We start from the raw sequence: 23871 nt of genomic DNA on the forward strand, positions 1-23871 counted from the left end.
GAAGACTGACTCTTCTTACTGACTATGTTTTGAACATTTCCTGTGAGACCAGTTTTAGATTCCGATGCTTCACTATATGTTTACTGCATAGCTTGGACCTTCTTATTGAAGATTAAACACAGAAATTGCATCGGAATAAAATACAAAAAGCACAATGCCGTCTTAAGCACAAGAAGACTGGCTCTTCTTAGTCTCTATGACTTGAACCGTTCCTGTGACACTAGTTATAGATTCCGATGCTTCACTTCGGGTTTACTGTATCCCTTGGACCTTCTTATTGTCGACGAAACACAGAAATTGCATCGGAATTAAATACAAAACGCACAATGCCGACTTAAGTACAAGAAGAACGGCTCTTCTTACTGTCTATGTTTTGAACCATTCCGGTGACACTAGATATAGACTCCGATGCTTCACTTCAGGTTTACTGTATCCCTTGGACCTTCTTATTGACGACGAAACACATAAATTCATTCGAAATTAAATACAAAAGCCACAATGCCGACTTAAGTACAAGAAGACTGGCTCTTCTTACTGACTATGTTTAGAACCATTCCTGTGACACTAGTTACTGATTCCGATGCTTTACTTCAGGTTTACTGTATCCCTTGGACCTTCTTATTCACGAATAAACACAGAAATTGCATCGGAATTAAATAAAAAAGGCACAATGCAGACAAGTACAGGAAGACTGGCTTTTCTTACTGTCTATGTTTTGAACCATGCCGGGGACACTAGTTATAGATTCCGATGCTTCACTTCAGGTTTACTGTATCCCTTGGACTTTCTTATTGACGACGAAACATAGAAATTGAATCGAAATTAAATACAAAAGGCACAATGCCGACTTAATTACAAGAAGACTTCCTCTTCTTACTGTCTATGATTTGAACCATTCCTGAGACACTAGTTATAGATTCCGAAGCTTCACTTCAGGTTTCCTATATCCCTAGGACCTTCGTATTGACGACGAAACACAGAAATTGCATCGTAATTAAATACAAAAGGCACAATGCCGACTTAAGTACACGAAGACTGCCTCCTCTTACTGTCAATTATTTGAACCATTCCTGTGACACTAGTTATAGATTCCGATGCTTCACTTCGGGTTTACTGTATCCCTTGGACCTTCTTATTGACGACGAAACAGAGAAATTGCATAGGAATTTAATAAAAAAGGCACAATGCCGACATAAGAACAAGAAGACTGACTCTTCTTACTGACTATGCTTTGAACATTTCCTGTGAGACCAGTTTTAAATTCCGACGTTTCACTATATGTTAACTGTATCCCTTGGACCTTCTTATTGACGACGAAACTCAGAAATTTTCTACGGAATTAAATACAAAAGGCACAATGCCGACTTAAGTGCAAGAGGACCGGCTCTTCTTACTGTCTATGTTTTGAACCATTCCGGTGACACTAGTTATAGATTCCGATGCTTCACTTCAGGTTTACTGTATCCCTTGGACCTTCTTATTGACGACGAAACACATAAATTGAATCGGAATTAAATACAAAAGCCACAGTGCCGACTTAAGTACAAAAAGACTGGCTCTTCTTACTGTCTATGTTTAGAACCATTGGTGTGACACTAGTTACAGATTCCGATGCTTCACTTCAGGTTTACTGTATCCCTTGGACCTTCTTATTGACGACGAAACACAGAAATTGTATCGGAATTAAATGCAAAAGACACAATGCCGACTTAAGTACAAGAAGACTCGCTCTTCTTACTGTCTATGTTTTGAACCATTCCGGTGACACTAGTTATAGTTTCCGATGCGTCACTTCAGGTTTACTGTATCCCTTGCACTTTCTTATAGAGGACGAAACACAGAAATTGAATCGGAATTAAATAGAAAAAGCACAATGCCGACTTAATTACAAGAAGACTGACTCTTCTTACTGTCTATGGTTTCAACATTTCCTGTGAGACCAGTTCTAGATTCCGATGTTTCACTATATGTCTACTGTATCCCTTGGACCTTCTTATTGACGATGAAACACAGAAGTTGCATGGGAATTAAATAAAAAAGGCACAATGCCGACTTAAGTGCAAGAAGAGTGACTCTTCTTACTGACTATATTTTGAACATTTTTTGTGAGACCAGTATTAAATTCCGATGCTTCACTATATGTTTACTGTGTTCGTTGGACCTTCTTATTGTCGATGAAACACAGAAATTGCATCGGAATGAAATACAAAAGGCACAATGCCGACTTAAGTACAAGAAGACTGACTCTTCTTACTGACTATGTTTTGAACATTTCCTGTGAGACCAGTTATAGATTCCGATGCTTCACTAAATGTTTACTGTATCCCTTGGACCTTCTTATTGACGATGAAACACAGAAATTGCATCGGATTTCAATACAAAAGGCACAATGCCGACTTAAGTACAAGAAGACTGCCTCTTCTTACTGTCTATGTTTTGAACCTCTCCTGTGACACTAGTTACAGATTCCGATGCGTCATTTCAGGTTCACTGTATCCCTTGGACCTTCTTATTGACAACGAAACACAGAAATTGCTTCGGAATTAAATACAAAAGGTACAATGCCGACTTAAGTACAAGAACACCGGCTCTTCTTACTGTCCTTGTTTGAACCTTTCCGGTGACACTAGTTAGAGATTCCGATGCTTCACTCCAGGTTTACTGTAACCGTTGGACCTTCTTATTTACGACGAAACACAGAAATTGCATCGGAATTAAATACAAAAGGCGCAATGCCGACTTAAGTAGAAGAAGACTGGCTCTTTTTACTGTATATGATGGAACCATTCCTGTGACTCTAGTTACGGATTCCGATTCCTCACTTCAAGTTTACTGTATCCCTTGGACCTTCTTATTGACGACGAAACACAGAAATTGCATCGGAATTAAATACAAAAGGCACAATGCCGACTTAAGTACAAGAAGACTGACTCTTCTTACTGACTATGATTCGAAAATTTCCTGTGAGTCCAGTTTTGAATTGCAATGCATCACTTGAGGTTTACTGTATCCCGTGAACCTTCTTATTGACGACGAAACACAGAAATTGTATCGGAATTAAATACAAAAGGCACAATGCCAACTTAAGTACAAGAAGACAGGCTCTTCTTACTGTCTCTGATTTGAACCATTCCTGTGACACTAGTCATAGTTTCCGATGCTTCACTTCAGGTTTACTGTATCCCTTGGACCTTCTTATTCACGACGAAACACAGACATTGCATCGGAATTAAATACAAAATTCACAATGCCGACAAGTACAGGAAGACTGGCTTTTTTTACTATCTATGTTTTGAACCATTCCAGGGACCCTAGTTATAGATTCCGATGCTTCACTTCAGGTTTACTGTATCCCTTGGACCTTCTTATTGACGACGAAACATTGAAATATAATCGGAATTAAATACAAAAGGCACAATGCCGACTTAAGTACAAGAAGACTGACTCTTCTTACTGACTATGTTTTGAACATTTCCTGTGAGACCAGTTTTAGATTCCGATGCTTCACTATATGTTTACTGCATAGCTTGGACCTTCTTATTGAAGATTAAACACAGAAATTGCATCGGAATAAAATACAAAAAGCACAATGCCGTCTTAAGCACAAGAAGACTGGCTCTTCTTAGTCTCTATGACTTGAACCGTTCCTGTGACACTAGTTATAGATTCCGATGCTTCACTTCGGGTTTACTGTATCCCTTGGACCTTCTTATTGTCGACGAAACACAGAAATTGCATCGGAATTAAATACAAAACGCACAATGCCGACTTAAGTACAAGAAGAACGGCTCTTCTTACTGTCTAAGTTTTGAACCATTCCGGTGACACTAGATATAGACTCCGATGCTTCACTTCAGGTTTACTGTATCCCTTGGACCTTCTTATTGACGACGAAACACATAAATTCATTCGAAATTAAATACAAAAGCCACAATGCCGACTTAAGTACAAGAAGACTGGCTCTTCTTACTGTCTATGTTTAGAACCATTCCTGTGACACTAGTTACTGATTCCGATGCTTTACTTCAGGTTTACTGTATCCCTTGGACCTTCTTATTCACGAATAAACACAGAAATTGCATCGGAATTAAATAAAAAAGGCACAATGCAGACAAGTACAGGAAGACTGGCTTTTCTTACTGTCTATGTTTTGAACCATGCCGGGGACACTAGTTATAGATTCCGATGCTTCACTTCAGGTTTACTGTATCCCTTGGACTTTCTTATTGACGACGAAACATAGAAATTGAATGGAAATTAAATACAAAAGGCACAATGCCGACTTAATTACAAGAAGACTTCCTCTTCTTACTGTCTATGATTTGAACCATTCCTGAGACACTAGTTATAGATTCCGAAGCTTCACTTCAGGTTTCCTATATCCCTAGGACCTTCGTATTGACGACGAAACACAGAAATTGCATCGTAATTAAATACAAAAGGCACAATGCCGACTTAAGTACACGAAGACTGCCTCCTCTTACTGTCAATTATTTGAACCATTCCTGTGACACTAGTTATAGATTCCGATGCTTCACTTCGGGTTTACTGTATCCCTTGGACCTTCTTATTGACGACGAAACAGAGAAATTGCATAGGAATTTAATAAAAAAGGCACAATGCCGACATAAGAACAAGAAGACTGACTCTTCTTACTGACTATGCTTTGAACATTTCCTGTGAGACCAGTTTTAAATTCCGACGTTTCACTATATGTTAACTGTATCCCTTGGACCTTCTTATTGACGACGAAACTCAGAAATTTTCTACGGAATTAAATACAAAAGGCACAATGCCGACTTAAGTGCAAGAGGACCGGCTCTTCTTACTGTCTATGTTTAGAACCATTGGTGTGACACTAGTTACAGATTCCGATGCTTCACTTCAGGTTTACTGTATCCCTTGGACCTTCTTATTGACGACGAAACACAGAAATTGTATCGGAATTAAATGCAAAAGACACAATGCCGACTTAAGTACAAGAAGACTCGCTCTTCTTACTGTCTATGTTTTGAACCATTCCGGTGACACTAGTTATAGTTTCCGATGCGTCACTTCAGGTTTACTGTATCCCTTGCACTTTCTTATAGAGGACGAAACACAGAAATTGAATCGGAATTAAATAGAAAAAGCACAATGCCGACTTAATTACAAGAAGACTGACTCTTCTTACTGTCTATGGTTTCAACATTTCCTGTGAGACCAGTTCTAGATTCCGATGTTTCACTATATGTCTACTGTATCCCTTGGACCTTCTTATTGACGATGAAACACAGAAGTTGCATGGGAATTAAATAAAAAAGGCACAATGCCGACTTAAGTGCAAGAAGAGTGACTCTTCTTACTGACTATATTTTGAACATTTTTTGTGAGACCAGTATTAAATTCCGATGCTTCACTATATGTTTACTGTGTTCGTTGGACCTTCTTATTGTCGATGAAACACAGAAATTGCATCGGAATGAAATACAAAAGGCACAATGCCGACTTAAGTACAAGAAGACTGACTCTTCTTACTGACTATGTTTTGAACATTTCCTGTGAGACCAGTTATAGATTCCGATGCTTCACTAAATGTTTACTGTATCCCTTGGACCTTCTTATTGACGATGAAACACAGAAATTGCATCGGATTTCAATACAAAAGGCACAATGCCGACTTAAGTACAAGAAGACTGCCTCTTCTTACTGTCTATGTTTTGAACCTCTCCTGTGACACTAGTTACAGATTCCGATGCTTCATTTCAGGTTCACTGTATCCCTTGGACCTTCTTATTGACAACGAAACACAGAAATTGCATCGGAATTAAATACAAAAAGCACAATGCCGACTTAAGTACAAGAAGACTGGCTGTTCTTACTGTCTATGATTTGAACCATTCCTATGATACTAGTTATTGATTCCGATGCCTCACTTCAGGTTTACTGTATTCCTTGGACCTTCTTATTGACGACGAAACACAGAAATTGCATCGGAGTTAACTCAAAAGGCACAATGCTGACTTAAGTACAAGAAGACTGGCTCTTCTTACTGTCTATATTTTGAACCATGCCTGTGACACTAGTTATGGATTCCGATGCCCCACTTCAGGTTTACTGTATCCCTTGGACCTTCTTATTGACGACGAAACAGAGAAATTGCATAGGAATTAAATACAAAAGGCACAATGCCGACTTAAGTACAAGAAGACTGGCTCTTCCTACTGTCTATGATCTGAACCATTCCTGCGACACTAGTTATAGATTCCAATGCTTCACTTCAGGTTTACTGTATCCCTTGGACATTCTTATTGACGACGAAACACAGATATTGCATCGGAATTAACTAGAAAAGGCACAATGCCGACTTAAGTACAAGAAGTCCGGCTCTTCTTACTGTCTATGTTTTGAACCATTCCGGTGACACTAGTTATAGATTCCGATGCTTCACTTCAGGTTTACTGTAACCCTTGGACCTTCTTATTGACGACGAAACACAGAAATTGCATCGGAATTAAACACAAAAGGCACAATGCCGACTTAGGTACAGGGAGACTGGCTCTTCTTACTGTCTATGTTTGAACCATTCCAGTGACACTAGTTACAGATTCCGATGCTTCACTTCAGGTTTACTGTATACCTTGGACCTTCTTATTGACGACGAATCACAGAAATTGCATCGGAATTAAATACAAAAGGCACAATGCCGACTTAAGTGCAAGAAGACTGACTCTTCTTACTGACTATGTTTTTAACATTTCCTGTGAGACCAGTTTTGGATTCCGATGCTTCACTTCAGGTTTACTGTATCCCTTGGACCTTCTTATTGACGACGAATCACAGAAATTGCACCGGAATTAAATACAAAAGGCATAATGCCGTCTTAAGTAAAAGAAGACTGGCTCTTCTTACTGTATATGTTTGAACCATTCCTGTGACTCTAGTTACGGATTCCGATGCCTCACTTTAAGTTTACTGTATCCCTTGGACCTTCTTATTGACGATTAAACACAGAAGTTGCATCGGAATTAAATACAAAAGGCACAATGCCGTCTTAAGTACAAGAGGACTGGCTCTTCTTACTGTCTATGATTTGAACCATTCCTGTGACACTAGTTATAGATTCCGATGACTCACTTCAGGTTTACAGTATCCCCTGGACCTTCGTATTGACGACGAAACAAAGAAATTGCATCGGACTTAAATACAAAAGGCACAATGCCGACTTAAATACAAGAAGACTGACTCTTCTTACTGTCTATGGTTTGAACATTTCCTGTGAGACCAGTTCTAGATTCCGATGTTTCACTATATGTCTACTGTATCCCTTGGACCTTCTTATTGACGATGAAACACAGAAGTTGCATGGGAATTAAATAAAAAAGGCACAATGCCGACTTAAGTGCAAGAAGAGTGACTCTTCTTACTGACTATGGTTTGAACATTTCCTGTGAGACCAGTTCTAGATTCCGATGTTTCACTATATGTCTACTGTATCCCTTGGACCTTCTTATTGACGATGAAACACAGAAGTTGCATGGGAATTAAATAAAAAAGTCACAATGCCGACTTAAGTGCAAGAAGAGTGACTCTTCTTACTGACTATATTTTGAACATTTTTTGTGAGACCAGTATTAAATTCCGATGCTTCACTATATGTTTACTGTGTTCGTTGGACCTTCTTATTGTCGATGAAACACAAAAATTGCATTGGAATGAAATACAAAAGGCACAATGCCGACTTAAGTACAAGAAGACTGACTCTTCTTACTGACTATGTTTTGAACATTTCCTGTGAGACCAGTTTTAGACTTCGATGCTTCACTATATGTTTACTGTATCCCTTGGACCTTCTTATTGACGATGAAACACAGAAATTACATCGGAATTAAATACAAAAGGCACAATGCCGACTTAAGTACATGAAGACTGATTCTTCTTACTGACTATGTTTTGAACATTTCCTGTGAGACCAGTTATAGATTCCGATGCTTCACTAAATGTTTACTGTATCCCTTGGACCTTCTTATTGACGATGAAACACAGAAATTGCATCGGATTTAAATACAAAAGGCACAATGCCGACTTAAGTACAAGAAGACTGCCTCTTCTTACTGCCTATGTTTTGAACCATTCCTGTGACACTAGTTATAGATTCCGATGCTTCACTTCAGGTTTACTGCAGCCCTTGGCCCTTGTTATTGACGACGAATTACAGAAATTGCATCGGAATTAAATACAAAAGCCACAATGCCGACTTTACTACAAGAAGACTGGTTCTTCTTACTGTCTATGTTTTGAACCACTCCAGTGACACTAGTTATAGATTCCGATGCTTCATTTCAGGTTCACTGTATCCCTTGGACCTTCTTATTGACAACGAAACACAGAAATTGCATCGGAATTAAATACAAAAAGCAAAATGCCGACTTAAATACAAGAAGACTGGCTCTTCTTACTGTCTATGATTTGAACCATTCCTATGATACTAGTTATTGATTCCGATGCCTCACTTCAGGTTTACTGTATTCCTTGGACCTTCATATTGACGACGAAACACAGAAATTGCATCGGAATTAACACAAAAGGCACAATGCTGACTTAAGTACAAGAAGACTGGCTCTTCTTACTGTCTATGTTTTGAAGCATGCCTGTGACACTAGTTATGGATTCCGATGCCCCACTTCAGGTTTACTGTATCCCTTGGACCTTCTTATTGACGACGAAAGAGAGAAATTGCATAGGAATTAAATTCAAAAGGCACAATGCCGACTTAAGTACAAGAAGACTGGCTCTTCCTACTGTCTAAGATCTGAACCATTCCTGCGAACCTAGTTATAGATTCCAATGCTTCACTTCAGGTTTACTGTATCCCTTGGACATTCTTATTGACGACGAAACACAGATATTGCATCGGAATTAACTAGAAAAGGCACAATGCCGACTTAAGTACAAGAAGTCCGGCTTTTCTTACTGTCTATGTTTTGAACCATTCCGGTGACACTAGTTATAGATTCCGATGCTTCACTTCAGGTTTACTGTAACCCTTGGACCTTCTTATTGACGACGAAACACAGAAATTGCATCGGAATTAAACACAAAACGCACAATGCCGACTTAGGTACAGAGAGACTGGCTCTTCATACTGTCTATGTTTGAACCATTCCAGTGACACTAGTTATAGATTCCGATGCTACACTTCAGGTTTACTGTATCCCTTGGACCTTCTTATTGACGACGAAACACAGAAATTGCATCGGAATTAAATTCAAAAGGCACAATGCCAACTTAGGTAGAAGAAGACTGACTCTACTTACTGACTATGTTTCGATCATTTCCTGTGAGACCAGTATTGCATTCCGATGCTTCACTATAAAGTTTACTGTCTCCCTTGGACCTTCTTATTGACAACGAAACACAGAAATTGCAACAGAATTAAATACAAAAGGCACTATGCCGACTTAAGTACAAGAAGACTGGCTCCTCTTACTGTCTATGATTTGAACCATTCCTGTGACACTAGTTATAGATTCCGATGTTTCACTTCGGGTTTACTGTATCCCTTGGACCTTTTTTTTGACGACGAAACACAGATATGGCATCGGAATTAAATATAAAAGGCACAATGCTGACTTAAGTACAAGAAGTCTGACTCTTCTTACTGTCTATGTTTTGAACCATTCCTGTGACACATGTTATAGGTTCCGAAGCCACACTTCTGGTTTACTGTTTCCCTTGGACGTTCTTATTGACGATTAAACACAGAAATTGCATCGGAATTAAATACAGGAAGCACAATGCCGACTTAAGTACAAGAAGACTGGCTCTTCATACTGACAATGGTTTGAACATTTCCTGTGAGACCAGTTTTAGATTCCGATGCTTCACTATATGTCTACTGTATCCCTTGGACCTTCTTATAGACGACGAAACACAGAAGTTGCATCGGAATTATATACAAAAGGCACAATGCCGACATAAGTACAAGAAGACTGACACTTCTTACTGACTATGTTTTGAACCATTCCTGTGACCCTAGTTATAGATTCCGATGCTTCACTTCACGTTTACTGTATCCCTCTGACCTTCTTATTGACGATGAATCTCAGAAATTGCATCGGAATTAAATACAAAAGCCTCAATGCCGACTTAAGTACAAGAAGACTGATTCTTCTTACTGTCTATAATTTGAACCATTCCTGTGACACTAGTTAAAGTTTCCGATGCTTCACTTCAGGTTTACGGTATCCCTTGGACCTTCTTATTCACGACGAAGCACAGAAATTTCATCGTAATTAAAAACAAAAGGGACAATGCCGACTTATGTACAAGAGGACTGGCTCTTCTTACTGTATATGTTTGAACCATTCCTGTGACTCTAGTTACGGATTCCGATGCTTCACTTCAAATTTACTGTATTCCTTGTACCTTGTTATTGACGCCGAAACACAGAAATTGCATCGGAATTAAATACAAAAGGCACAATGCCGACTTAAGTACAAGAAGAACGACTCTTCGTACTGACTATGTTTGAACATTTCCTGTGAGACCTGTTTTAGATTCCGATGCTTCACTATATGTCTTCTGCATCCCTTGGACCTTCTTATTGACGATTAAACACAGAAATAGCATCGGAATTAAATACAAAAGGCACAATGCCGTCTTAAGTACAAGCGGACTGACTCTTCTTACTGTCAATGATTTGAACCACTCCTGTGACACTAGTCATAGATTCCGATGCTACACTTCAAGTTTTCGGTATCCCTTGGACCTTCTTATTGACGACGAAACAAAGAAATTGCATCGGAATGAAATACAAAAGGCACAATGCCGACTTAAATACAAGAAGACTGACTCTTCTTACTGTCTATGTTCTGAACATTTCCTGTGAGACCAGTTTTAGATTCCGATGCTTCACTATATGTCTACTGTATCCCTTGGACCTTCTTATTGACGATGAAACACAGAAATTGCATCGGAATGAAATACAAAAGGCACAATGCCGGCTTAAGTACAAAATGACTGGCTCTTCTTAGTGTCTATGTTTTGAAGCATTCCTGTGACACTAGTTATAGATTCCGATGCTTCACTTTACGTTTACTGCATCCCTTGGACCTTCTTATTGACGACGAATCACAGAAATTGCATCGGAATCAAACACAAAAGGCACAATGCTGACATAAGTACAAGAAGATCGCTCTTTTTACTGTCTATGATTTGAACATCTCATTTGAGAACAGTTTTAGATTCCGATGCTTCACTATATGTTTACTGTATCCCTTGGACCTTCTTATTGACGATGAAACACAGAATTTGCATCGGAATTAAATACAAAAGGCACAATGCCGCCTTAAGTACAAGAAGACTGGATCTTCTTACTGTCTATGTTTTGAACCATTCCTGTGACACTAGATATAGATTCCAATGCTTCACTTCATGTTTACTGTATCCCATGGTCCTTCTTATTGACGACGAAACACAGGATTTGCATCAAAATTAAATACAAGAGGCACAATGCCGACTGAAGTACAAGAAGACTGCCTCTTCTTACTGTCTATGTTTTGAACCATTCCTGTGATACTAGTTATTGATTCCGATGCCTCACTTCAGGTTTACTGTATTCCTTGGACCTTCTTATTGACGACGATACACAGAAATTGCATCGGAATTAACCCAAAGGCACAATGCTGACTTAAGTACAAGAAGACTGGCTCTTCTTACTGTCTATGTTTTGAACCATGCCTGTGACACTAGTTATGGATTCCGATGCCCCACTTCAGGTTTACTGTATCCCTTGGACCTTCTTATTGACGACGAAACAGAGAAATTGCATAGGAATTAAATACAAAAGGCACAATGCCGACTTAAGTACAAGAAGACCGGCTGTTCCTACTGTCTATGATCTGAACCATTCCTGCGACACTAGTTATAGATTCCAATGCTTCACTTCAGGTTTACTGTATCCCTTGGACATTCTTATTGACGACGAAACACAGATATTGCATCGGAATTAACTAGAAAAGGCACAATGCCGACTTAAGTACAAGAAGTCCGGCTCTTCTTACTGTCTATGTTTTGAACCATTCCGGTGACACTAGTTATAGATTCCGATGCTTCACTTCAGGTTTACTGTAACCCTTGGACCTTCTTATTGACGACGAAACACAGAAATTGCATCGGAATTAAACACAAAAGGCACAATGCCGACTTAGGTACAGGGAGACTGGCTCTTCTTACTGTCTATGTTTGAACCATTCCAGTGACACTAGTTATGGATTCCGATGCTTCACTTCAGGTTTACTGTATACTTTGGACCTTCTTATTGACGACGAAACACAGAAATTGCATCGGAATTAAATACAAAAGGCACAATGCCGACTTAAGTACAAGAAGACTGACTCTTCTTACTGACTATGTTTTGAACATTTCCTGTGAGACCAGTTTTGGATTCCGATGCTTCACTTCAGGATTACTGTATCCCTTGGACCTTCTTATTGACGACGAATCACAGAAATTGCATCGGAATTAAATGCCAAAGGCACAATGCCGTCTTAAGTAAAAGAAGACTGGCTCTTCTTACTGTATATGTTTGAACCATTCCTGTGACTCTAGTTACGGATTCCGATGCCTCACTTTAAGTTTACTGTATCCCTTGGACCTTCTTATTGACGATTAAACACAGAAATTGCATCGGAATTAAATACAAAAGGCACAATGCCGTCTTACGTACAAGAGGACTGGCTCTTCTTACTGTCTATGATTTGAACCATTCCTGTGACACTAGTTATAGATTCCGATGCTACACTTCAGGGTTACTGTATCCCTTGGACCTTCTTATTGACGACGAAACACAGAAATTGCATCGGAATTAAATTCAAAAGGCACAATGCCCACTTAGGTAGAAGAAGACTGACTCTACTTACTGACTATGTTTCGATCACTTCCTGTGAGACCAGTATTACATTCCGATGCTTCACTATAAGTTTACTGTCTCCATGGACCTTCTTATTGACGGCGAAACACAGAAATTGCAACGGAATTAAATACAAAAGGAACAATGCCGACTTAAGTACAAGAAGACTGGCTCCTCTTACTGTCTATGATTAGAACCATTCCAGTGACACTAGTTATAGATTCCGATGTTTCACTTCGGGATTACTGTATCCCTTGGACCTTCTTATTGACGACGAAACACAGAAATGGCATCGGAATTAAATATAAAAGGCACAATGCTGACTTAAGTACAAGAAGTCTGACTCTTCTTACTGTCTATGTTTTGAACCATTCCTGTGACACATGTTATAGGTTCCGATGCCACACTTCTGGTTTACTGTTTCCCTTGGACGTTCTTATTGACGATTAAACACAGAAATTGCATCGGAATTAAATTCAGGAAGCACAATGCCGACTTAAGTACAAGAAGACTGGCTCTTCATACTGACTATGGTTTGAACATTTCCTGTGAGACCAGTTTTAGATTCCGATGCTTCACTATATGTCTACTGTATCCCTTGGACCTTCTTATTGACGATGAAACACAGAAGTTGCATCGGAATTAAATACAAAAGGCACAATGCCGACATAAGTACAAGAAGACTGACACTTCTTACTGACTATGTTTTGAACCATTCCTGTGACCCTAGTTATAGATTCCGATGCTTCACTTCAGGTTTACTGTATCCCTCTGACCTTCTAATTGACGATGAATCTCAGAAATTGCTTCGGAATTAAATACAAAAGCCTCAATGCCGACTTAAGTACAAGAAAACTGACTCTTCTTACTGTCTATGATTTGAACCATTCCTGTGACACTAGTTATAGTTTCCGGTGCTTCACTTCAGGTTTACGGCATCCCTTGGACCTTCTTATTCTCGACGAAGCACAGAAATTGCATCGGAATTAAATACAAAAGGTACAATGCCGACTTATGTACAAGAGGACTGGCTCTTCTTACTGTATATGTTTGAACCATTCCTGTGACTCTAGTTACGGATTCCGATGCCTCACTTAAAAATTTACTGTATTCCTTGGACCTTCTTATTGACGCCGAAACACAGAAATTGCATCGGAATTAAATACAAAAGGCACAATGCCGATTTAAGTACAAGAAGAACGACTCTTCGTACTGACTATGTTTGAACATTTCCTGTGAGATCTGTTTTAGATTCCGATGCTTCACTATATGTCTACTGTATCCCTTGGACCTTCTTATTGTTGATGAAACACATATGTTGCATCGGAAGTAAGTACAAAAGGCACAATGCCGACTTAAGTACAAGAAGACCAACTCTTATTACTGACTATGTTCTGATCATTTCCTGTGAAACCAGTTTTAGATTCCGATGCTTCACTATATGTCTACTGTATCCCTTGGACCTTCTTATTGACGATGAAACACAGAAATTGCATCGGAATGAAATACAAAAGGCACAATGCCGGCTTAAGTACAAGAAGACTGGCTCTTCTTAGTGTCTATGTTTTGAAGCATTCCTGTGACAATACTTATATATTCCGATGTTTCACGTAAGGTTTACTGTTTCCCTTGGACCTTCTTATTGACGACGAAACACAGAAATTGCATCAGAATAAATACAAAAGCCACAATGCCGGCTTATGTACAAGATGACTGGCTCTTCTTACTGTCTATGTTATGAACCATTCCTGTGACACTAGTTATAGATTCCGATGCTTCACTTTAGGTTTACTGCATCCCTTGGACCTTCTTATTGACGACGAATCACAGAAATTGCATCGGAATCAAACACAAAAGGCACAATGCTGACTTAAGTACAAGAAGATCGCTCTTTTTACTGTCTATGATTTGAACATCTCATTTGAGAACAGTTTTAGATTCCGATGCTTCACTATATGTTTACTGTATCCCTTGGACCTTCTTATTGACGATGAAACACAGAATTTGCATCGGAATTAAATACAAAAGGCACAATGCCGACTGAAGTACAAGAAGACTGGATCTTCTTACGGTCTCTGTTTTGAACCATTCCTGTGACACTAGTTATTGATTCCGATGCCTCACTTCAGGTTTACTGTATTCCTTGGACCTTCTTATTGACGACGATACACAGAAATTGCATCGGAATTAACCCAAAGGCACAATGCTGACTTAAGTACAAGAAGACTGGCCTTCTTACTGTCTATGTTTTGAACCATTCCTGTGACACTAGTTATAGATTCCGATGCTTCACTTCAAGTTTACTGTATCCCATGGTCCTTCTTATTGACGACGAAACACAGGAATTGCATCACAATTAAATACAAGAGGCACAATGCCGACTGAAGTACAAGAGGACTGCCTCTTCTTACTGTCTATGTTTTGAACCATTCCTGTGACACTAGTTATAGATTCCGTTGCTTCACATCAGGTTTACTGCATCCCTTGGACCTTCTTATTGACGACGAATTACAGAAATTGCGTTGGAATTAAATACGAAAAGCACAATGCCGACTGAAGTACAAGAAGACTGGCTCTTCTTACTGTCTATGATTTGAACCATTCCTGTGATACTAGTTATTGATTCCGATGCCTCACTTCAAGTTTACTGTATTCCTTGGACCTTCTTATTGACGACGAAACACAGAAATTGCATCGGAATTAACACAAAAGGCACAATGCTGACTTAAGTACAAGAAGACTGGCTCTTCTTACTGTCTATGTTTTGAACCATGCCTGTGACACTAGTTATGGATTCCGATGCCCCACTTCAGGTTTACTGTATCCCTTGGACCTTCTTATTGACGACGAAACAGAGAAATTGCATAGGAATTAAATACAAAAGACACAATGCCGACTTAAGTACAAGAAGACTGGCTCTTCCTACTGTCAATGATCTGAACCATTCCTGCGACACTAGTTATAGATTCCAATGCTTCACTTCAGGTTTACTGTATCCCTTGGACCTCCTTATTGACGACGAAACACAGATATTGCATCGGAATTAACTAGAAAAGGCACAATGCCGACTTAAGTACAAGAAGTCCGGCTCTTCTTACTGTCTAAGTATTGAACCATTCCGGTGACACTAGTTATATATTCCGATGCTTCACTTCAGGTTTACTGTAACCCTTGGACCTTCTTATTGACGACAAAACACAGAAATTGCATCGGAATTAAACACAAAACGCACAATGCCGACTTAGGTACAGGGAGTCTGGCTCTTCTTACTGTCTATGTTTGAACCATTCCAGTGACACTAGTTATAGATTCCGATGCTTCACTTCAGGTTTACTGTATACCTTGGACCTTCTTATTGACGACGAAAAACAGAAATTGCATCGGAATTAAATACAAAAGGCACAATGCCGACTTAAGTACAAGAAGTCTGACTCTTCTTACAGACTATGTTATGAACATTTCCTGTGAGACCAGTTTTGGATTCTGATGCTTCACTTCAGGTTTACTGTATCCCTTGGACCTTCTTATTGACGACGAAACACAGAAATTGCATCGGAATTAAATACAAAAGGCACAATGCCGTCTTAAGTAAAAGAAGACTGGCTCTTCTTACTGTATATGTTTGAACCATTCCTGTGACTCTAGTTACGGATTACGATGCCTCACTTTACGTTTACTGTATCCCTTGGACCTTCTTATTGACGATTAAACACAGAAATTGCATCGGAATTAAATACAAAAAGGACAATGCCGGCTTAAGTACAAGAGGACTGGCTCTTCTTACTGTCTATGATTTGATCCATTCCTGTGACACTAGTTATAGATTCCGATGCTACACTTCAGGTTTACTGTATCCCTTGGACCTTCTTATTGACGACGAAACACAGAAATTGCATCGGAATTAAATTCAAAAGCCACAATGCCAACTTAGGTAGAAGAAGACTGACTCTACTTACTGACTATGTTTCGAACATTTCCTGTGAGACCAGTATTACATTCCGATGCTTCACTATATGTTTACTGTCTCCCTTGGACCTTCTTATTGACGACGAAACACAGAAATTGCAACGGAATTAAATACAAAAGGCACAATGCCGACTTAAGTACAAGAAGACTGGCTCCTCTTACTGTCTATGATTTGAACCATTCCTGTGACACTAGTTATAGATTCCGATGTTTCACTTCGGGTTTACTGTATCCCTTGGACCTTCTTATTGACGACGAAACACAGAAATGGCATCGGAATTAAATATAAAAGGCACAATGCTGACTTAAGTACAAGAAGTCTGACTCTTCTCACTGTCTATGTTTTGAAACATTCCTGTGACACTAGTTATAGGTTCCGATGCCACACTTCTGGTTTACTGTTTCCCTTGGACGTTCTTATTGACGATTAAACACAGAAATTGCATAGGAATTAAATACAGGAAGCACAATGCCGACTAAAGTACAAGAAGACTGGCTCTTCATACTGACTATGGTTTGAACATTTCCTGTGAGACCAGTTTTAGATTCCGATGCTTCACTATATGTCTACTGTATCCCTTGGACCTTCTTATTGACGATGAAACACCGAAGTGGCATCGGAATTAAATAGAAAAGGCACAATGCCGATATAAGTACAAGAAGACTGACACTTCTTACTGACTATGTTTTGAACCATTCCTGTTACAATAGTTATAGATTCCGATGCGTCACTTCAGGTTTACTGAATCCCTCTGACCTTCTTATTGACGATGAATCTCAGAAATTGCATCGGAATTAAATACAAAAGGCTCAATGCCGACTTAAGTACAAGAAGACTGACTCTTCTTACTGTCTATGATTTGAACCATTCCTGAGACACTAGTTATAGTTTCCGATGCTTCACTTCAGGTTTACGGTATCCTTGGACCTTCTTATTCACGACGAAGCACAGAAATTGCATCGGAATTAAATACAAAAGGTACAATGCCGACTTATGTACAAGAGGACCTGCTCCTCTTACTGTATATGTTTGAACCATTCCTGTGACTCTAGTTACGGATTCCGATGCCTCACTTCAAATTTACTGTATTCCTTGGACCTTCTTATTGACGCCGAAACACAGAAATTGCATCGGAATTAAATACAAAAGGCACAATGCCGACTTAAGTACAAGAAGACTGGCTCTTCTTATTGTCTATGTTTTGAAGCATTCCTGTGACAATACTTATATACTCCGATGCTTCACATCAGTTTTACTGTTTCCCTTGGACCTTCTTATTGACGACGAAACACAGAAATTGCATCAGAATAAATACAAAAGCCACAATGCCGGCTTAAGTACAAGATGACTGGCTCTTCTTACTGTCTATGTTTTGAACCATTCCTGTGACACTAGTTATAGATTCCGATGCTTCACTTTAGGTTTACTGCATCCCTTGGACCTTCTTATTGACGACGAATCACAGAAATTGCATCGGAATCAAACACAAAAGGCACAATGCTGACTTAAGTACAAGAAGACTGGCTCTTCTTACTGTCTATGATTTGAACATCTCATTTGAGAACAGTTTTAGATTCCGATGCTTCACTATATGTTTACTGTATCCCTTGGACCTTCTTATTGACGATGAAACACAGAATTTGCATCGGAATTAAATACAAAAGGCACAATGCCGACCGAAGTACAAGAGGACTGCCTCTTCTTACTGTCTATGTTTTGAACCATTCCTGTGACACTAGTTATAGATTCCGTTGCTTCACTTCAGGTTTACTGCATCCCTTGGCCCTTCTTATTGACGACGAATTACAGAAATTGCATTGGAATTAAATACGAAAAGCACAATGCCGACTTAAGTACAAGAAGACTGGCTCTTCTTACTGTCTATGATTTTAACCATTCCTGTGATACTAGTTATTGATTCCGATGCCTCACTTCAGGTTTACTGTATTCCTTGGACCTTCTTATTGACGACGAAACACAGATATTACATCGGAATTAACTAGAAAAGGCACAATGCCGACTTAAGTACAAGAAGTCCGGCTCTTCTTACTGTCTATGTTTTGAAACATTCCGGTGACACTAGTTATATATTCCGATGCTTCACTTCATATTTACTGTAACCCTTGGACCTTCTTATTGACGACGAAACACAGAAATTGCATCGGGATTAAACACAAAAGGCACAATGCCGACTTAGGTACAGGGAGTCTGGCTCTTCTTACTGTCTATGTTTGAACCATTCCAGTGACACTAGTTATAGATTCCGATGCTTCACTTCAGGTTTACTGAATACCTTGGACCTTCTTATTGACGACGAAACACAGAAATTGCATCGGAATTAAATACAAAAGGCACAATGTCGACTTAGGTACAAGAAGACTGGCTCTTCTTACTGTCTATGATTTGAACCATTCCTGTGACACTAGTTATAGGTTCCGATGCCACACTTCTGGTTTACTGTTTCCCTTGGACGTTCTTATTGACGATTAAACACAGAAATAGCATCGGAATTAAATACAGGAAGCACAATGCCGACTTAAGTACAAGAAGACTGGCTCTTCATACTGACTATGGTTTGAACATTTCCTGTGAGACCAGTTTTAGATTCCGATGCTTCACTATATTTCTACTGTATCCCTTGGACCTTCTTATTGACGATGAAACACAGAAGTTGCATCGGAATTAAATAGAAAAGGCACAATGCCGATATAAGTACAAGAAGGCTGACACTTCTTACTGACTATGTTTTGAACCATTCCTGTTACACTAGTTATAGATTCCGATGCTTCACTTCAGGTTTACTGTATCCCTCTGACCTTCTTATTGACGATGAATCACAGAAATTGCATCGGAATTAAATACAAAAGGCTCAATGCCGACTTAAGTACAAGAAGACTGACTCTTCTTACTGTCTATGATTTGAACCATTCCTGTGACACAAGTTATAGTTTCCGATGCTTCACTTCAGGTTTACGGTATCCTTGGACCTTCTTATTTACGACGAAGCACAGAAATTGCATCGGAATTAAATACAAAAGGTACAATGCCGACTTATGTACAAGACGACTGGCTCTTCTTACTGTATATGTTTGAACCATTCCTGTGACTCTAGTTACGGATTCCGATGCCTCACTTCAAATTTACTGTATCCCTTGGACATTCTTATTGATGCCGAAACAAATAAATTGCATCGGAATTAAATACAAAAGGTACAATGCCGACTTAAGTACAAGAAGAACGACTCTTCGTACTGACTATGTTTGAACATTTCCTGTGAGACCTGTTTTAGATTCCGATGCTTCGCTATATGTCTACTGTATCCCTTGGACCTTCTTATTGTTGATGAAACACAGATGTTACATCGGAATTAAGTACAAAAGGCACAATGCCGACTTAAGTACAAGAAGACCGACTCTTCTTACTGGCTATGTTCTGATCATTTCCTGTGAGACCAGTTTTAGATTCCGATGCATCACTATATGTCTACTGTATCCCTTGGACCTTCTTATTGACGATGAAACACAGAAATTGCATCGGAATGAAATACAAAAGGCCCAATGCCGGGTTAAGTACAAGAAGACTGACTCTTCTTAGTGTCTATTTTTGAAGCATTCCTGTGACAATACTTATATATTCCGGTGCTTCACGTCAGGATTACTGTTTCCCTTGGACCTTCTTATTGACGACGAAACACAGAAATTGCATCAGAATAAATACAAAAGCCACAATGCCGGCTTAAGTACAAGATGACTGGCTCTTCTTACTGTCTATGTTTTGAACCATTCATGTGACACTAGTTATAGATTCCGATGCTTCACTTTAGGTTTACTGCATCCCGTGGACCTTCTTATTGACGTCGGATCACAGAAATTGCATCGGAATCAAATACAAAAGGCACAATGCTGACTTAAGTACAAGAAGACTGGCTCTTCTTACTGTCTATGATTTGAACATCTCCTTTGACAACAGTTTTAGATTCCGATGCTTCACCATATGTTTACTGTATCCCTTGGACCTTCTTATTGATGATGAAACACAGAATTTGCAACGGAATTAAATACAAAAGGCACAATGCCGTCTTAAGTACAAGAAGACTGGATCTTCTTACTGTCTATGATTTGAACCATTCCTGTGACACTAGTTATAGATTCCGATGCTTCACTTCAAGTTTACTGTATCCCATGGTCCTTCTTATTGACGACGAAACACAGGAATTGCATCAAAATTAAATACAAGAGGCACAATGCCGACTGAAGTACAAGAGGACTGCCTCTTCTTACTGTCTATCTTTTGAACCATTCCTGTGACACTAGTTATAGATTCCGTTGCTTCACTTCAGGTTTACTGCATCCCTTGGACCTTCTTATTGACGACGAATTACAGAAATTGCATCGGAATTAAATACAAAATCCACAATGCCGACTTTAGTATAAGAAGACTGGTTCTTCTTACTGTCTATGTTTTGAACCATTCCTGTGACACTAGTTATAGATTCCGATGCTTCACTTCAGGTTTACTGTATCCCTTGGACCTTCTTATTGACGACGAAGCACAGAAATTGCATCGGAATTAACACAAAAGGCACAATGACGACTTAAGTACAAGAAGACTGGCTCTTCTTACTGTCTATGATTTGAACCATGCCTGTGACACTAGTTATGGATTCCGATGCCCCACTTCAGGTTTACTGTATCCCTTGGACCTTCTTATTGACGACGAAACAGAGAAATTGCATAGGAATTAAATACAAAGGGCACAATGCCGACTTAAGTACAAGAAGACTGGCTCTTCCTACTATCTATGATCTGAACCATTCATGCGACACTAGTTATAGATTCCGATGCTTCACTTCAGGTTCACTGTATCCCTTGGACCTTCTTATTCACGACGAAACACAGATATTGCATCGGAATTAACTACAAAAGGCACAATGCCGATTTAATTACAAGAATCCGGCTCTTCTTACTGTCTATGTTTTGAACCATTCCGGTGACACTAGTTATAGATTCCGATGCTTCACTTCAGGTGTACTGTAACCCATGGACCGTCTTATTGACGACCAAAACACAGAGATTGCATCGGAATTAAACACAAAAGGCACAATGCCAACTTAGGTACAAGTAGACTGACTCTTCTTACTGACTATGTTTTGAACATTTCATGTGAGACCAGTTTTGGATTCCGATGCTTCACTTCAGATATACTGTATCCCTTGGTCCTTCTTATTGACGACGAATCACAGAAATTGCATCGGAATCAAATACAAAAGGCACAATGCTGACTTAAGTACAAGAAGACTGGCTCTTCTTACTGTCTATGATTTGAACATCTCCTTTGACAACGGTTTTAGATTCCGATGCTTCACCATATGTTTACTGTATCCCTTGGACCTTCTTATTGATGATGAAACACAGAATTTGCATCGGAATTAGATACAAAAGGCACAATGCCGACTTAAGTACAAGAAGACTGGCTCTTCTTACTGTATATGTTTGACCCATTCCTGTGACTCTAGTTACGGATTCCGATGCCTCACTTCAAGTTTTCTGCATCCCTTGGACCTTCTTATTGACGATTAAACACAGAAATTGCATCGGAATTAAATACAAAAGGCACAATGCCGTCTTAAGTACAAGAGGACTGGCTCTTCATACTGTCCATGAATTGAACCATTCCTGTGACACTAGTTATAGATTCCGATGCTACACTTCAGGTTTACTGTATCCCTTGGACCTTCTTATTGACGACGAAACACAGAAATTGCATCGGTATTAAATTCAAAAGGCACAATGCCAACTTAGGTACAAGAAGACTGACTCTTCTTACTGACTATGTTTCGAACATTTCCGGTGAGACAAGTATTAGATTCCGATGCTTCACTATATGTTTACTGTATCCCTTGGACCTTCTTATTGACGACGAAACACAGAAATTGCAACGGAATTAAATACAAAAGGCTCAATGCCGACTTAAGTACAAGAAGACTGGCTCCTCTTACTGTCTATGATTTGAACCATTTCTGTGACACTAGTTATAGATTCCGATGCCACACTTCTGGTTTACTGTTTCCCTTGGACGTTCTTATTGACGATTAAACACAGAAATTACATCGGAATTAAATATAGAAAGCACAATGCCGATATAAGTACAAGAAGGCTGACACTTCTTACTGACTATGTTTTGAACCATTCCTGTTACACTAGTTATATATTCCGGTGCTTCACGTCAGGATTACTGTTTCCCCTGGGCCTTCTTATTGACGACGAAACACAGAAATTGCATCAGAATAAATACAAAAGCCACAATGCCGGCTTAAGTACAAGATGACTGGCTCTTCTTACTGTCTATGTTTTGAACCATTCCTGTGACACTAGTTATAGATTCCGATGCTTTACTTTAGGTTTACTGCATCCCTTGGACCTTCTTATTGACGACGGATCACAGAAATTGCATCGGAATCAAATACAAAAGGCACAATGCTGACTTAAGTTCAAGAAGACTGGCTCTTCTTACTGTCTATGATTTGAACATCTCCTTTGACAACAGTTTCAGATTCCGATTCTTCACCATATGTTTACTGTATCCCTTGGACCTTCTTATTGATGATGAAACACAGAATTTGCAACGGAATTAAATACAAAAGGCACAATGCCGTCTTAAGTACAAGAAGACTGGATCTTCTTACTGTCTATGATTTGAACCATTCCTGTGACACTAGTTATAGATTCCGATGCTTCACTTCAAGTTTACTGTATCCCATGGTCCTTCTTATTGACGACGAAACACAGGAATTGCATCAAAATTAAATACAAGAGGCACAATGCCGACTGAAGTACAAGAGGACTGCCTCTTCTTACTGTCTATCTTTTGAACCATTCCTGTGACACTAGTTATAGATTCCGTTGCTTCACTTCAGGTTTACTGCATCCCTTGGACCTTCTTATTGACGACGAATTACAGAAATTGCATCGGAATTAAATACAAAATCCACAATGCCGACTTTAGTATAAGA

Source organism: Schistocerca serialis, chromosome 3, assembly GCF_023864345.2.
Source record: "Schistocerca serialis cubense isolate TAMUIC-IGC-003099 chromosome 3, iqSchSeri2.2, whole genome shotgun sequence".
In the NCBI taxonomy this organism is placed as follows: Eukaryota; Metazoa; Arthropoda; class Insecta; order Orthoptera; family Acrididae; genus Schistocerca; species Schistocerca serialis.